Here is a 19030-nt window from a genome sequence, read left to right on the forward strand (position 1 = left end):
TAACAAAATGTGTGCAAGACTACCAGGTTGGAAAAGGGCAGGACTAGGCTTCAACTCATAATCTTTAACTTCAAAACCTATTCACCTGATCATTACATATTATGACCTCTTCTGTCTTGATCAGTCAATTGTCTCAAATCCCTGACTCTCTCTGCTATGTAGACTCTGCCCACTTATGGCTAGGTTTTTTTTTTTTTTCAATTTAACTGCAAACCTTAAAATGACGTCAATTTGAAATCATAGTTGTTTATTCCTTTAAACAAGCAAAAATTTGTTGCATAATGCATTCACTCAATTACTAAATTCTGAGAGCAGCATGTGATAAAAACCACAAATGTTCTGTAATTCTTGCCAAAATATCTTGGGTTCAGAGCTAGATTTACAGCAAATTTGATATTTATGAGCATTATTTGTAGAACAACACTGCCCTCAGCAGGTTATAAAAACTTGTCACTGTTCTTGATTCTAATCCCAAGTTTCTTAGAAAGTTTAAATCCATCAGATAAATCCATCAGAGCTGTGCTGTTATGCTTGCTAAAATACCAAGTCAAAAAAGTTTTTGTTCAGAAGGGAGCTGGATGCAATTATCTCTTAAGTTTTTTCCTTGATACCTACCAAGAGAGAGAGCTGTCTTGTGAGTAATGGCCAAAGTATAGCATTCCCGAGCCACCACTGAACTAATTGGACATCACCTTGGGAAAGCTTCTACATAAATGGCAAACCTAAACTGAATATAAAAGAGAACAATATTCAGGAAAAAGTGTTATATTATGACCTATGTTTCGCCAGGTATTTTGTATGTGATATGTTTTAGTAGGAAGCAACTCAAATTAGACAGAATAAAAGGGGAGATTTCGAAGAGGGTACAAGAGAATCTCATGGAAACCAATAGCAGACATGTAGCTAAATTTGGGGAAGACACTGAATGATGGAGCAAGAAGGGCATTAGGACAATCTTTCCATCTCTCATTTATGCTCATTTTAGCACAACTTTCATCCTTTTCTCTGCTTCCTGGCTTTCTTTCCTTCCCAATCCACATGGTAGGAAATATGGCCACCCAACAGCTCCTAAGTATACATGTTAAAGGTCCTCAATCCTAAATTCCCTATAGAGAAGGCTAATTGTTCTGCGATAAATCAAGTTTCAATACTTTGTCCAATCAGCCAAGGCCAGGAGACCTAAGATCACATAGGACAAAAACTGCAGCTTGGAAACCTATCCTTATTCTGAATCATGGTAGGAAACAGAGGGATGGCAATTCCTAAGGAAAGAGATGGTTGTTGACTCCTCACTGGATATTTAGTTCTAACAGGATATATACGATAGGGGCCTTCAACAATGTTAATTGAGAACTTACCGTGTACCAGGCTTTCAAAATGGTAGAGCTGCATTGTGAAAATGATTGTATCATCTTTGACTGTAAAGTTAACAACCTACCCACCCCACCTTCTGCCCTATTGACTCAGAGGTCAGGGATGTCAGAGGTGAATGAAGCTGGGAACTGGAAGCAACCAGTAACCAAAGACTGGAATGTTAATATAAGTAGACACATACACAATTCACTTGTTTTACAAGTGTGTGGTGGGATTATGGTAACTGACTCGTCCTCCCCCTGAGGCTTCCTTTCCTCACGGATGTAGTTCTGAGATAAGGACATGGAGGATAGCTCTGCTGCTACTGGAACTTCTGAGCTTCTGCTGTCCCTCTCTGATCCTGACCCTGACCCTGACCCTGTGGGCAGTTGCTCCTGGAAGCTCCCATACAGTATGAACAGCAAAGTGGAGGGCATAAACACTGTGTGCTGACCAGCCAGGAGAGCCAGCCTCAGGCTCTCCAGGTTGAGGCTGAAGAAGTGAGACCTACTTACCCATTCAGATCATTCTGCATGGAGAATGTCTGTACATCTGTTTCAGCAACAGAAAGTACTTGGTGGGTGTGGTGGTTAGGTTCGTTTGTCAACTTGGCCACGTGATGGTGCCCAGGTATCTGGTCAAGCAAGCACTCACCTAACCTTTACTACAAGCACATTTGTGGCTGGTTAATAAACCAGAAGGCTGATTTGTTAAATCATCAGTCAATTGACTGCAGCTGTGACTGAGTACATCAACAAAGGGCGTGTCTTCCACAATGAGAGAATTCAGTTAGCTGGATTTAATCCAATCAGTTGAAGACTTTTAAGTAAGACAGAGGACCTTTACTTTTTCTTTGGCTAGCCAGTGAAGTGTTTCCTGAGGAGTTCATTGGAATTGCCAGTTTGCTGCCTACTCTACAGAATTTGGACTTGTGCATCCCCACAGTTGCGTGAGACACTTAAAAAATCTTTTATTTTGATATCTCTTGTTGATTCTGTTTCCCTAGAGAACCCTAACTAAAGGATTACTACAATATTCTGAGTCAACAGAAAGGACAGAGCAAGGACAAGTTGCTTGATTGAGCTTACTAGTGAGGAAGCCAAAGTTCAGAGGTTGAGCAACGTGTCTATAAGCAGTAAAGCTGGGCCTTGCACTCACCTCTGTTTAATGGCAAAGCCCATGTTTTCAGTCACTGTGAGAGACCCTAGGTGGATAACAGAGACTGGACTGAACATTGATTTAAAGAGGATAAGTCTGGTTTGTCTCAAATTCACTGTGAAATAAATCTAGTAGATGGTTAATGCAGAAATAAACTTACAAAGAAACTGATACTGCTATTTATAATGTGCCAGGACTGTGCTGTTACAGAGGGTGAATAAGATGGATGTGGTCCAGGCCCTCAGGAAGTGTCCAGTCCTGTCCAGTAGACAGCTGCACAGTGGTTTTCAGAAAGGCCTCTGGAAAAATATAGACTTAAAAAAGTACTGAAAGGGCACACAACCATATTGTCATTGCTGCTAAGCCATAGGATTATAGGTGATTTCCTTTTTTTCTTCTTTTTGCTTAATGGTGTTTTCTACTTTTCTAATATTGAATGGGCAATTCTTGCATAATTATAATTTTAAAAAGAACAAGCCCAAATTACCTAATAATAGCTTCCCAATCTGCTCAAAAATGGAGAATGCATAAGCTAGGAGGCAAAGACTTCCATTACTAATTAGACTAAATATATAAGACAAGAATGCCCATATGAAGTAATGCATTGATGCACATTCACATTGATATGAGATCCTTTTCCAAGAGCATCTCCTCAGTGAGTAGGAGAACAGGTACCCATGGAGGGGCCTTCTAATAATTCATAAAACCACAGCTGCTGAAGGATCCATTTCCTCCTTTTTACTGCTACCCTTAAGATATTTATAGGCTATTTTGCTATAAGCATGGACATGTGAACTAGTGAAGATTACCAAAGAGTAACTTGAGGAGAGCCACTGGCAGTAACGTGGCTGATTGGTTGGAAAAAATTGGAAAAGCCAAGTAGGAGGACACTTCCATAGTCCGGAGACTATGGGGGACTCATCATCTCTAGGATTTTGAGGTGCAGTTGGTACACTCATGCAGGGTTGGAGCAGAAACATCTCTGATAGCATCCAGACCAGCTTTTACATTTTCTAGTCAAGGAAACCAAGACACAGGGAGATGATGTGGCTTGCCTCCAGTCACAAAACCTTCTAAATAACTAAACTGGAAGGACCAAGAGTACAATTCATGACTTTTTGCTCTTTCAACTACACTTCTCCTAAAAGAAAACATGTCAACATGAAATTACTTGCCCAAAGTACTCCGTGTACATCCGACCCCCATATTTCCACTTGGGACTCTCTCTTCCTTGGTGTACATCATAGATCCCCTCTGGCTTTCTAGGCTGAAGAACTCATTCTCCTTGACCTCAGCTTTTAAAGCAGTTTAATTTTAGAACCATTTTCTGATTGACAGAAGCATTTTGCTGAAAAGCAATACAATTAGTGTACACCCTGGGAAACCAATTTAAGACTGTTTCTGCCAAATTAACCTTTCTGAATAAATTGACAGGTCAGGTCAGGAAAATCACCAGATAAACTGACTTATTTTTTCTTTTTTACTGAATTCTCAAAGATGGAATTGCTGTCTCTTTCATGGAATTTCTTCTTTTATTTTAATATCACACTAGCTCATTGTCAATAAAAAGTGAAGCATTTTATTTCCCAATTCACCATCTTAAATTGATTCATGTTATGTTCCAGTAGGTAACATTTCCACTTTCTGAGATTCGTAAGGAGTTTAAATGGTGTGTATCATTTTGCTTTATATTTTCATTTTCTTGAGGATTGAGTGAGAGGTGACTTGGGTAGCCAGTAACATAATAGGTATTTCTAGAATTTGCTGAAGTTTGTACATAGTACTTGGCATCTAATCTAGAAGATTCAAACAATTTATCAGTAGACATAAACATGTAAATATATGACTACACATATAGGCTATTAATTTTCCTAAGAATTAAATATGGAATGTGGATATTAATTTATTCATTCAGAAAACATTTTATTGAGCTTTTAAAAATATGTACCTGATGACTTAAATCCATTGAGATAGAATGCCAGACATTGTGGGATGTTAGAGAAATTAGTAGATGGGGAACTGGGACTGACCCAGATAATGCCCCTCAGAAAACATCAAGTAGTCATTTACTTGTTCTTTTAAGAAGCACAGAGATGACCAAATTTGCCTTTAGATTAATACACAGAAGAATCACATCATAATCAACAATGAGATGTTAAAATCTGTTCCTGATTCACTCTGTTCCCTCTTGAGAGCTGAATGGTAGGCTCCAAGAACTCCGGCATAAATCCAGTAATCCCAGCAATTACTGTGCACACATAAGTGGCATGAATCACTTTGGCTCAGGCAAGAATCTGCAGTAATAACTTGCATTTTTAAGGCATTGTAAACTCTTTAAGTAGGTTTTTTTTTTTTTTTTTTTTAACTTCATTGCATTTCTTCCCAACTTAAGTTTAATTATTATAAGATTTAGGTATTACAAGCAAGACACTATCCCCTATCATATGACTGCCAGATAACAGAGCCTGACATAGAATCCAAACTCCTGATCAATCTGAACATCTCTCCCCTATTCCTCACTGCCCTCCTGGTGAACTACTTCTTATCATCCAAAACCCCACTCATATGCCACCCCATCTGAGAAGACTTCCTTCAGGAAGAATTAGTCACCCTTTTGTTCTGTGTGCTCCCTAAACATTTTGTACTACACCAAATTTCTCTTGAAGGCCTTTCGTAGGAGTTCTGGTTGGAGGGATTCCTTCTACATGCAAACTGCTTAGCATAGCATAGAAGTTGGTGAACTACAGACTGTGGGCCAAATCCGGCCTACTGCCCGTGGACTGTTTTTGTAAGGTCTGTGAGCGTAAAATAGTCCTTATATTTTTTAATGGTTGCAAAAAAAAAAAAAAAAAAAAAAAAAGGAAGAAGGAGAATATGTAACAGAGACTCTGTGTGTCTCACAAAACCTAAAATATTTATATCTGATTCTTCACAGAAAATATTTTTGACCCCTAGGATAGCATATGAAGTCATCAGTCATTGAGCCCCTGCCTATCTCTGGCCATCTCTTCACTTAACCTTATGCTCCAGATGTATAGAAGTGTAGAATCTCCCAAATGCGCCATATTTTCCCCAACTCCAAATTCTTGTCATGCCTAATATTTGCATGTGTGTGTGGGTGTGTTCATTAATTAATTGTTGGTATGACTGATTTCATTTTGCTTTTTTCTATCACTCAGGTATAATTTATATGCAATGAAATGCACTGATTTAAGTGTACAGTTCAATAAATTTTGGTAAAAACATGCATCCTGTAACCCAAATTCTTATCAAGATACGGAACTTTTCCAAGGCCCTGAGTGTGTCTTTCCATTCTATCCTCATATCCTACAACCAGCTAAGGGACAACCAATAGTCTGCATTTCTATCACATCACAGATTAGTTTTGCCTGCTATCGAGCTTTAAATAAATTGAATCATACTGTATTTACTTTTTGGTGACTGGCTTTTTTCACTCAGCATAATGTTTTTGAGATTTATCCAGTGGTGTGCTGGAGCCAACTTGTACTGGTTTACAAGATCCAATTGCTAAATTTTCAGGAATTTTTGAAAGCTGATTGTTAAACACAATGATTAACAGAAGTTTAATTATTTAAACTTAAATAAATTATGTTAAAAACAAAGGCAATACTCAAAATGCTTACTTCCTAATTATTTGTAATTTATTTCCCTGTCATCTGTGCTTCCATCCATTTTATCTGTGTGATGGTGTGCAAGCATCTCTTCCAAACTCTGTGTTCAGTGTCATCACATTGGTGGCTTGAAATTGACCATTATAGGAGTATTTACACCATGGAAGTCAGCAAATACTACAAATCAGAACTTTTTGTTGTTGTTGGAAAGCCAGATGTTAACCATTTACCAGAACACTATTTGATTGACTTTTGTTGTTGCATGCATCAGTAGCTTATTCTTTTTTATTTCTGAACAGTATTCTCATATATGGTTATATCATACTTTAACTCTTGATGAATATTTTTTAAATTCAATTTTATTGAGATTAGTCACATATCATACAGTCATCCAAAGTGTACAATCAATTGTTCATGGTACCATTATATGGTTGTGCATTCATCACCCAATTAATTTTTTTCAATTTTTTTCTATTTTAGAATATTTTCATTACTCCAGAAAAGAAATAAAAAGAAAAAAGAAAACTCAAATCCTCCCATACCCCTAACCCCCTCCATAATTGACTCACAGTATTGGTATAGTACATTTGTTACTGTTGATGAAAGAATGTTAAAATATTACTAACTGTAGTACATAGTTTGCAATAGGTACACTTTTTCCCCTCTGTTATTAACTTCTAGTTATAGTGCCATACATTTGTTGTAATTCATGAAAGAAATTTCTAATACTTGTACAGTTAATCATGGACATTGCCCACCACAAGTTTCACTGTGTTATACGTTCCCATGTTTTAACCTCCTACTTTCCTTCTGGTGACATACGTGACTTTAAACTTACCCTTTCTACCATTCAACATTGTTAGTTATTCTCACAATAATGTGCTACCCTCATCTCTGTCCATTTCCAAATGCTTAAGTTCAACCTAATTAAACATTCTGCTCATATTAAGCAACCGCTCCCCATTCTTTAACCTAATTCTATATCCTGGTAACTTATATTTCATGTCTATGAATTTAGATTTTATAATTAGTTCCTATCAGTGAGATAATACAATATTTGTCCTTTTATGTATGACTTTTTTCACTCAATATAATGTCCTTAAGGTTCATCCATCAACCTGTTTTTTTTAAAGATGGTTTTGTTCATGCACCATAAATTCCATCCTAAGTAAACAATTGATGGTTACCTATATAATCATGTAATTATGTACTCAACACCACCACCACTATCTATATAAAGACATTTCCATTTCTTCCACAAAGAAAGAAGAGTCAAAAAAGGTAGAGAGAAAAAAGAAACAGAAAAAGAAAGAAAAAATGACAGCTAAAAAGCAACAAAAGAAAAGATAAAAATAAAGTACAATAAAAGAATCAGAAAACATCACCAATGCCAAGAATCCCATTCCACTCTCTTATATCCCCCTCTTATAGGCACTCAACTTTGGTATATTGCCTTTGTTACTTTAAAGTAAGCATAATACAAGGTTTCTGTTAACTATAGACTCTAGTTTACATTGATTGTATTTTTTCGCTAACACCATCCCCTTTTTCAAAAACTTTCAACATTGACATTAATTTGTTCTCCCTCATATAGAAACATATTTGTACATTTTATCATAATCACTGACCACTCTAGGTTTCATTAAACTATACAGTCCCAGTCTTCAACTTCCCTCTTTATTTCTGGTGTACCACATGCCCTTAACCTTCCTTTCAACCATACTCACAGTCATCTTTGTTCAGTGTACCCACATTGTTGTGCTACCATCACCCAAAATTGTGCTCCAAACCTCTCACTCCTGTCTTCTCCTATCTGTCGGTAGTGTTGCCTTTAGGATTTCCTGTAGCACAGGTATCTTGTTCTCAAACTCTCTCATTGTCTGTTTGTCAGAAAATATTTTAAACTCTCCCTCATATTTGAAGAACAGTTTTGCTGGATATAAAATTCTTGGTTGGCAGTTTTTCTCCTTCAGTATCTTAAGTATATCACACCACTGCCTTCTTGCCTCCATGATATCTACTGAGAAATCCACACATAGTCTTATCAAGCTTCCCTTGTATGTGATGGATTGCTTTTCTCTTGCTGCTTTCAGGTTTCTCTCTTTGTCTTTGACATTTGATAATCTGATTGTTAAGTGTCTTGGCATATGTCTATTCAGATCTATTCTGTTTGGGGTACACTGCACTTCCTGGATCTGTAATTTTATGTCCTTCATAAGAGAAGGGGAAATTTTCATTGATTATTTCCTCCATTATTGTTTCTGCCTCTATCCCTTCTCTCCTTCTGGGACTCCCATGACATGTACTTTATGCACTTCATGTTGTCGTTCAATTCCCTGAGGCATTGCTCATATCTTTCCATACTTTTCCCTATCTGTTCTTTTGTGTGTAGGATTTCAGGTGTCTTGTTCTCCAATTCCTGAATGTTTTCTTCTGTCTCTTGAGATCTGCTGTTGTATGTCTCCATTGTGTTTTTCTTCTCTTCTGTTGTGCCTTTCATTTCCATAGTTTCTGCCAGTTGTTTTTTTCAAACTTTTGTGTTCTTCCTTATATTCACTCTATGTTTTCTTTATAACCTCCATCTCTTTTGCCATATCTTCCCTCAACTCATTGAATTGATTTTTGGAATGTTTTAGGAGATTTGTTTGATTAATAAATAGTTATTTCAAATACTGTATCTCTGTTGAAGTGTCAGTTTGTTCCTTTGAATGGGCCATACCTTTGTTTTTCCTAATGTAATTTGTAGTTTTCTGTTGCCTAGGCATCTTGTTTCCTTGATTACCCCAATCAGATTTTCCCAGACCAGAACAGGCTCAAGTCTCAGAAGGGGGCAATATTCAGTATCAGGTCTCCCTGAGGGTGTGTCCTAGAAGATTGACAGACTTTCCTGTGAGGCCTCTAGCTGCTGTGCTTTTCTTAACCTGCTCAGCAGGTGGCACTGTCAGCCTGTCACTCCCCACTGGTGTAAAGAGGTGCGGCCCCTTTAAGTAATTCTCAGCTTAAGTTGTTTCTGTTTTGACTTTTTTACCCCAAGCCCTGGGGTTTGAGTTCTGAAGGAAGGGCTGGCACTGGAGCTGGGCCCCACCTCCCTCCTCTTAGGGAAGATAAACCCCCTAGGGATTTATCTTCTGCCCTTGAATTCATCCTTTGTCTCTCTGACTCTGTTAACTCTACCCCTGCCTGTGTCAGAGTGCTGAGAGCTGAAAATTGCTGCAGCTTTCTCCACTGAGCCACTCAGATTGAGAGAGAAAAAAAGGGGCAAGAAAGCCTCTTTTCAGAGCCAAACTCCAGCCCCCCAGTTTTGCCTGTCAGCCAGATAGTGCCTGGTCTTCTGTGCTCCTTTTCTTGGGCACAGGGTTTTTTTCAGTATTCGAAGCACAGTCATCTCCAAAAGCCTCTGTATTTTTTTTCCCTCAGCCCCACCTCCTTTCCACTGGGAGTGACTTTGGGGTACTTTGCTGCTTGTTAGAGGTTTGTCTCTGTCTGTATTCAGCAGTCCACGTTTGTTAATGAATACCCCGGTTGGAGCTAGTTTGTACTATATTTGCTTGCTCCTGACAAAGACTGCTGTTTTCTGCCACGTTATGAGGTCTTGCAGCTCAGCTTGCCATGGGAGATGGGGTGGGGGGGAGGCTCTTGGTGCAGGTCCGTAGTTTTTACTTACAGCTTTTATGCTACAATCTCAGCCATTCCACCCATTCCAGGCTGGTGTTTGATGTGTGGACAGTCACAGTTGTCCCCCAGCAGTTGTTCCAGACTATTTACTAGCTGTTCCTGGCTATTTACTAGTTGCTCTAGAGGACTAACTGAATTCCACCCCTCTCTATGCTGCCATCTTTCCCTGCCTCAACTGTTGATGAATATTTGCATTGTTTCCAGTACTTTTTTGCTAGTATAAATAAAGCAGCTATGAAAATTCTTGTACTAGAATTTTTGTTGACTTGTGCTACCATTTATTTTGGTAACTATCTTGGATATTAATAATTGAGTTGAATGATAGTGTATGTTTAACTTTATAAGAAACTGTCATACTTTTTCCAAAGAGGCTGTGCAATTTTACAACCCCACCAACAATATATGAGAATTCCAGTGGCTCCACATTCTCAACAAAATTACACATCCTCATCACTAGCTCATCCAGGGAGCAGAAGAAGAAGCGACAGGGCTGAAGTCCTCTTACTGCAAGGCATCTTCTGGCCAAACAAAATTAAAGTATATGATTGTAATAGAAGAAAGGATATGTTGCCCATCATGGGTTTTAACCCCTAGATAGTTATTTTGTAATTCAAGTTTATCATCCACATCTATGCAAAATAAGTTATTTTTACTTATAATTACTCAGAATTGTAATGTCTTATAAATTATTTCCATTGGCTTTTAATACTAGCTTATTGATTTTCAATGAGCTCCAGCAATGACATTTCTATAAATGTGGCTGGTTTTATATCCTTTCTCTAAGGTGGTGGGTTTTGCAAGTCATTCAGCGTAAAGTCAAAACCAGGATCACTGTAAGAGTAACAAAATCCTGTTTTTCTGACTCCACTTCCCACCAATAATAATAGAATTCTAGCCATGCCCTACTGCACCTCCTACTCTCAAATTTCTGGGAGGCTCCATGGAGCACCTGTAGGTTTTCTCCTCCCTATTCTCCCCACTCCTCAACACCACCAAAACTGACTTTTCTTCTGTATGAAATACTTCTGTCTCCAATAACTCCTGACTTGACTTAACATTCTGCAGGTCAAAACACTCACAAGAGGAGGGAAAACCTATCTGGACAATATCAACTCATACCCATGGTTATAGTAACTCCAATTGGATTTGGTCCATTTGGTCTATCTCTGAATTAGCAAGGAAGAAATGATTACATATTTTGTGCCTCTGAATCTACCATAAAGGCAAAAGCAAGAGGGAGAGGGTGAGGGAGAGGATAGCTAGAGAGAAGTGGATAAGTGAAGATCCCAAACTGATCTGAGCTGTGTGGAGCAAGTTGCTACATGGTGCATTCTGGAACACAGGCTCAGGGACAACAGAAACTTTCAGCAAATGACATCTTTACTACTTACATAGCACAAAGGGTTCAAAAGAGCAGAGGAAGAAATTCCATCATGGCCAGTCCCTAGGAGGCCAACTTCTCAGGTCAGGTTGTATGAATAGCAGCTCAACACACTCCACTTCAGCTGAAGATGAGAAACAAATCTGTGCTGTCCAAATCTGTGCATAATACAATGGGTATTATGCAACCCCAGGGGGAAGGGGCCCTGCCACTGAGAGTTTATGCCCTGGTAAGCAGCTGTAACTGCTTGTTCCAGATTTCAAGTTTAAGGTTTGGTCAGGCCATTCCATTAGACCTAACATCTCAGACCCAACATCTCCTCTGGGGCTGCAGAAAGGAAATATATTGAAACACCTGCACACAATAGAAAGTAGGTGATGACTGGGAGATGGCCATTGGACTCCTCCTCTGTGTCTTTCTTCTTTGTCACCTTCTCTATAAGGCCTCCAGTAATGGGATTAAAACCCATTGTCATGGTTAGTTTCATGTGTCAACTTGGCCAGGTGATGGTACCCAGTTGTCTGCTCAAGCATGCACTCACCTAACTGTTACTGCAAGGACATTGCATGGCTGGTTAATAAAGCAGAAGGCTGGTGTGCCAGTTGGAATGTATTGTGTCCCCCCAAATGCATTATATTTGATGCAATCTTTTGTAGGCAAATGTATTAGTGTTGATTAGGTTGTAATTCTTTGGGTGTTTCCATGGAAATGCGATCCACCCAACTGTAGATGATAAATCTGATTGGATGATTTCCATGGAGGTGTGGCCCTGCCCATTCAGCGTGGGCCTTGATTAGTTTACTAGAGCACTATGTAAGCTCAGACAGAAGGAGCGAGCTTGCTACAGCCAAGAGGGACAGTTTGAAGAATGCACAGGAGCTAAGAGAGGAGCTTCAGCTTACAGAGACATTTTGGAGACGGCCTTTGAAAGCAGACTTTTCCTCCGGAGAAGCCAAGAGAGGACAGATGCCCCAAGAGCAACTAAAACTGATGTTGTTGAGGAGCTGAAGCCTAGGGAGGAATGTCCTGGGAGAAAGCCATTTTGAAACCAGAACTCCAGAGCAGACATAGCCACATGCCTCCCCAGCTAACAGAGGTTTCCAGATGCCATTGGCCATTCTCCAGTGAGGGTACCTGATTGCTGATGTGTTACCTTGGACACTTTATGGCCTTAGGACTGTAACTGTGTAACCAAATAAACCCCTTTTTATAAAAGCCAATCCATTTCTGATATTTTGCATTCTTGCAGCATTAGTAAACTAGAACAGCTGATTTTTTAAATCATCAATAAATTGATTATATCTGTGGCTGATTACATCTATGATCCACTAAGGGAGTGTCTTCCATAATGAGAGAATCCAATTAGTTGGATTTAATGCAATCAGTTGAAGATTTTTAAGGGAGAAGAGAGAATTTCATTTTTTTCTTCAGCCAGCCAGCCTCTTGTGGAGAGTTCATCGTAGACCTTCATTGGAGTTGCCAGTTCATGGCCTGCCCTACGGAATTTGGACTCATGATCCTGCCATACGGAATTTGGACTTGTGCATCCCCACAGTTGTGTGAGGCACTTTTATAAAATCTCATATTTACAGATATCTTCTGTTGGTTCTGTTCCCCTAGAGAACCCTGACTAATACATCCATCCCGATTCATCTGGGCCATATCTTGACTGAAGTAACCTCATCAAAATGTCCCATTTACAAGGATTCACACTCACAGGAATGGATTAATTTTAAAACATGTTTTTCTGGATACATAGTTCCAAGCCACCACAAGCAGCAATGCACATATCCAGTTTCATACAAACCATGCCTCTTTCTATTTGCCATAAAGGAATTTTATGATCACCTTCTACCTAGTGAGTAAATACCCCTCTACTAATCACCACTGGAGGGAAATATCTCCTATGATTAATCACATTGATTTTCAGTACAACTCTAGTAGTCTGGTTTATGAGTACTCTTGTTCAAGTAACAGAACCCATCTAGTGATCTTAATCATAATGGTAATTAGTAAGAAGGTAAGGTGGCATCTCATGAAACCCAAAGAAAGGAATGCAACTATGTTTGGGAATGTTGTGGATCCAGGACCTGGACCCCTGCTGAGGTTCTCTGTCAATCTCTCTCTCTCGCTGTCTCCTCTCTGACTCTTTCTGTATCGCTTCATTCTTCACTCTTTCACTTTAGTGTGTGAACAGAAGTGCTCATGCTTGCTCTCTCTCCCTCCTTTGCTGAATTGCTCCCTCTCTAACTCCCCTTATATTGTTGACTGGTCTCTTCTGGTTTTCTCATCTATATGACCGTAAACATAGCAACTGACCAGCTCCTGAGTTTAAGGTTGCAAGTACAACCAGGACAAGAGAGACTGAAATCTGATTTGTCCAGCTTGTGTCAGGTGGCACCCATGGCCTTCCAGGAACCATCCCTTTGATGTTGTCAACAGTGGGTGGGGAGGGGAAGCCATTTCCAAAAGGGGGAAAGATAAGTTAGATGACCTGTGTCTATAACATCTGGCAAATTGCTTAGACAGAGCCAAGGCTCTCCTGGTTGATCACACATGCGCTATTAATTCCATTACTATTAATCCAAATATGGTGTCAGGCTGGAATACTAACAAGAAATCAGTATAAACAGCAAAACGTTCTCATTCCTTCTTTACAACTAAATATCCTGATAAAAGCATCTTAGAAATAAATAAAATCAGCAGAATAGAAGGTAAGAAGAAATACTCAAATGGAATTAATAATCGTTAATAATTAATAATCATTTCACTTCCATGCCAGTATTTTATCTTTATTGTTAATAAGCTGAATACTCAAGGGCTACATTTCTTTCTCTGTTTATTTTTTTAACTTCTTTTCAAGGATTCTATAATGATTCTTAAAGTAGCCTTTGGTGTGAGCAAGAACTAAAGGGCAGACTCAAGATTTTTCAACCTGTTTCCAACATGCCCCCAGACTAATTTCTGCCACTCCCCCGCTCCCATTTAATGTTCCAGTCAAATAGAATGTCTTGCCTCTTCCAGATCGATAGGACATATATATGTTAAAACAATTACTCATTGTTTATCTGAAATTCAAATTTTACTGGGCATACTAGATTTATATTTACTAAATCTGGCCATCTACCCAGACCAAGTCTGCACTTTCAATGGTCCCTGACTTTGTCACCCTGTTCTTTTCACTTAGGATGTCCTCCACCAATGCCCTCCCTTTGGTAATCATACTCTTCAAGAACCACTTCTGTAAAAGGTTCCCTGTTTTCCTCAGGTAGTTAGACCATCCTGTAATACGTTTCTCAAATCTTTATTTAAGCACTTGCTGCATTGAATTGGCATGGACAGTTTGCCTACCAGCCTCTTTCATTGTCCCTGAGCTCTTCAAGGGCACCACTGGATTTTGCCTATCTTTGTATCTCCATGCCTGGTAAGTGTTAGGTACTTGATAAATGTTTGTTGAATGAATGAATGAATGAATGAATGCATTTCTTTGTAAATGAGCTGTTGCTATCACCTATTAACTGCTATACTACTCCTATTTCTCCCTTTGCAGTTCACTCTCCTCACTGATTCACTTCCTTAAAACAGTATTTTTCAAAGTCCAGGGCACAGCTTAGTAGGTAGAAAAATCCATTTAGTGAAGAAAAACCAGCCTGAATAGAACAGTGGAGTCGAGGGAGGCAGTGGAATGGAATGGAGCACACATGGTAAAATGAAGTGTTGTTTTCTTACACTTAAGTTTCAATTGTGTGTGTGTGTGTGTGTGTGTGTGTGTGTGTCTGTATACTGGACTTCACCATTTAATATATTGCTTATTGTGAATTATGGTCAAAATTATATGAAAGGCACTGTCCTTTCATAAAGATTTATGTCCCTCATGCCCCATTAGGAACTTCAGGATTAGCTGTGCTATTCTATAACTATTTCTTGTAATTTCCTGGCACTTCCTTCAAAAACCTTCTATAACTTTCCCTTTCCTACACTATAAAGTCCAACCTCCAACAGCCTCTGCATGTCCTTCATGAGTGCTGTTAATCAACGTATAATCATATGTGTGATCTATCAATCTACTCATCTGAATGCTATTATATCCTTATGTCATCTCACTTTCTCTTAATAGTCTTGTGCATAGCAGAGGTCTAATAAATAAATTGATTCAGATTTTTAAAAGTGAAGTACTATATACATTTCCTTGTTTGATATTCATAGCAACCCAGCGAGGTACATATGAGGAAACTAAAATTAACCAACATTTCCAAAGTCAAAAAGATAATGAATGGTGAAGATGGGATTTGCAATCACATATTTGGACACGGACTCTAGTATTCTAACACACCAAGGAAATGTTTACTATAAGTTATATTGGACCCAACTTTAGGTTAAGTTCTATGCTCAGAGAGGTAAAATGAAACATGTCTCCTTTGTATGCAACTCATATACAATGGTATGCATCCACCATTAATGTTTACTTAAGAGGGCAGTAGAATTTTTAAAAAAAGGCCTCCTCTTTTTAGGTTTTAATATATTGGAATAGCTAGAAGTAAATACCTGAAACTACCAAACTCCAACCCAGTAGCCTTGACTCTTGAAGACGATTGTATAACAGCGTGGCTTACAAGGGGTGACAGTGTGATTGTGAAAACCTTGTGGATCGCACTCTCTTTATCCAGTGTATGGATGGATGAGTAGAAAAATGGGGACAAAACCTAAACGAAAAATAGAGTGGGATGGGGGTGGAGTGTTCCTTTTTATTTTTATTTTTTATTCTTATTCTGATTCTTTCTAGTGTAAGGAAAATGTTCAAAAATAGATTGGGGTGATGAATGCACAGCTATATGATGGTACTGTGAACAACTGATTGTACACCATGGAGGACTGTACGGTATGTGAATATATCTCAATAAAACTGAATTAAAAAAAAAAAGGCCTCCTCACAATAGTGCCAATGAACTTTTACCCTGAGTTGGCCTAACTGTGAGGTTTGAGGGCACAGTCCTCCCGATAGCCAAGTCTTCCCAAGACTTCCTATACCAACTGCAAGAAGTTAGGGTCCAACTACAAAGTTAGTGGGCACAGTCCCCAAGACTCCCCTTACTTTTGATACCAACTTCAAATTTGAGAGGTTCCTGAAACCACACTCATGCTCGATAATTGGCAAGAAGGACTCACACAACTCAGTGAAAGCTATACTCATGGTTACTGTTTATTATATTAAAAGGATACAGATCAAAATTAGCCAAAGGAAGAGGCACATAGGGCAGAGTCTGAGAAGGTTTCAAACACAGAGATTCCATTGTCCTGGGGATTTACTGTTCTCCCAGCATCCACCCAGCATTGATGTGTGATAATATGCAAGGAGTATTGCCAACCAGTTAAGCTCACAAGAGCTTAGGTGTCTAGGGACTTCAGTGGGGCTTCATTATGTAGGCATGATTGATTAACTGATTGGCCATGTGGTGAATTAAAGCTCCAACACTCCCAGAGGTTGGAGTGATATCATGTGGCCAAGAAGGATACACATCATTACCTCATTAGCATAAACTTTCAGGTGCTGACCAAGGGGCCCACCACAAATAACAAAGACACTCCCTTCACTTCAGAAACTCCAAGGCTTTAGAGGTTAACTCCCAGGAGTGGGGAAAAATGACAGACCTCTCTTTGTGGCAATACCAAATTCTTAACTACACAGCCTTCATCTGTACATACATACATTATAGAGGCAGTTACAACGAAGACAAAAATAGTAGCTATATTGAAAGTGTACTAGATGCCAGGCAAAAGTACTCTGGGCCCACGGTAGATGTGTGCAGTCTGGGAGTCATCCTATATATGGTCATTGGCGGTTTCCTGCCTTTGATGGACAGAACTTCAAAGAGCTGTGGCAGTGGGTACTTAATGGAAAATAACATATTCCCTTCAACATGCCCATGTAGTGTGAAATCTGTTCAAGAAATATCTCATTCTCAATCTCAACAAGAGAAGTAATTTAGAGAAAATCATGAAAGATCCATGGATAAATGTGGATCATGAAGATGATGAACTAAAGTATTACATAGAGCCACTCTCTGACTACCCCCTCCCTGCCCCCCAGCAAACTGAATTAATGGTGTATATGGGTTACACAGGGGAAGAGATCCAGGAATTGATGAGGGGCCAGAAATACAATGAGCTGATGGTCACCTATAAGCTCCTGTGCTACAAGAGATCTGAGTTGGAGGGCTGCACCATCACCCTGAAGCTCCGGGCTGCAGCTGATCTGACCAATACCTGGACACTTTTCCCATTCCACAAGTTACAAGCATAGCATCTCTGCCTACCCCAAGCAGTGGCATTCCCACCTCTAATTCTTACTCTAGAGTAACAAGCTGCCTGAGGAAGACCAGGAGTTAGGGAAGAAAGCAGTAGAGCCAATGTGCCTGCCAGTGTTCAATTCAGACTGGAAAGGGAGAAAAACATCTCTATCACCTCCTTGAAGAGTACAAATCAAAATAAGAACTCCCCACTTGTGGAGAGGGCCAGCCTTGGCCAGCGCTCCATCAAGAATGGCAAAAACAGACCAACTATAAGAGTCCAGGGCCTCCATAGATTCTGTTGTGCTGATATCTCCCTGGCCCCACCCTGCCTCCACCAGGAATACAGGACATCCTTTGTGCGGTCCAGTCAGATCTCTGGGTCACACCCCAAAGAGAGTAACTATGAGGTGCTGCAGCAGAGCAGAGCACCCCAGCAAGTTCCCAGTAGCTTCTCCCTCCACCCACAACATCAGCAGCAGTGGTGGAGCCCCAAACAAAACCAATATCCCCTGGGGTAGGTCCAAAGGAAATACTTTCAACATAGGCCTCTCCTCCAGGTGAGTAACCAGCAGATTTTGGCCTTTGGTGTGACCCAGCCTCTACTTCTGGCAACAGCCAGCACCAGCAGGAGCCTTTGGGAGCTTCATCAGTAAGTTCACCTTCAGGTCAATAGGCAGAAATCAGTGTTTCAGGTTTGCCAGAGGAACCTGAATGAATATGGAAGCAAAGTCCGAGTGGAGATACTCAAACTTCATGTGGAGGGCAGCAGTGGCAGTAGTAAAGAAAAGAAAAAAAAAAAAAAAAAATTGAAAGGCCAACCTTTGCTTATTATACTTTAAATGGAATATGAAGATCAGGAGATCCATGGAGATCAAGGAGATGATGAGGGAGATCAGCAGGTGCTGGAAGCAAATGGCTGCCAGTGTGAGCTCAAGCAGAAAGAGGTGCTGCTGCTTGTGTGTGGCACACTGGGCCAGGAGGACTTGTGCAGTGGGGGATGTGGCATGCAGGCTGCCACAGAGGTCTCTCAGTGGAGTTCAATTTAAACACACATCCTGGACCTCTGCAGTCTTCCAAAGCTCTGCTCCCCCAAATAACCAAGGAGCTTAACGTTTCAGAGGCTTCCAGGAGCCCCATGGAGGCAGGAGGAGAGGACGGCTGGCCCTGGCTGCTGGCTGGCCACGCTGCCCTACCTGGGGAAAACTGCAGACACTGGATAGGTGTGTTTTCCTGGGGGCATTTCTTGCTCCTACTCTTCTCCACCTGTCCCTCTGTGTTTGTAGTGGAGAGATGATCCTGTAGAAATAAACAGTCCAAATGAGAACAGAGACTATTTAGTCCACGCTTGCTTCAACAAGGGAGTCGGCCACCATCACCTGTGTTTGGCAGCGACTCCAAGGCACGCAGGGGAGTGGGAAAGCTCGATAGTGAAAAAAGGTAGGCCTCAGGTATGCTCTGATTGGTGGTTGTTGGCCAGAGACCACCTTTCCTTCTTGCTCCATGGGACAGTGGAGACTGGGTTTATGGAGTTTCCCAGAAGA

General features: G+C 40.1%; 1 pseudogene; it reads left to right on the plus strand.

Annotated features, from left to right (window-relative positions):
- Positions 1 to 18535, plus strand: part of LOC119509878 — a 33006-nt pseudogene extending 14471 nt beyond the window's left edge.
- Positions 18536 to 19030: the final 495 nt, after the last annotated feature.

The sequence above is a fragment of the Choloepus didactylus genome, chromosome 15, assembly GCF_015220235.1.
Source record: "Choloepus didactylus isolate mChoDid1 chromosome 15, mChoDid1.pri, whole genome shotgun sequence".
NCBI lineage: Eukaryota > Metazoa > Chordata > Mammalia > Pilosa > Megalonychidae > Choloepus > Choloepus didactylus.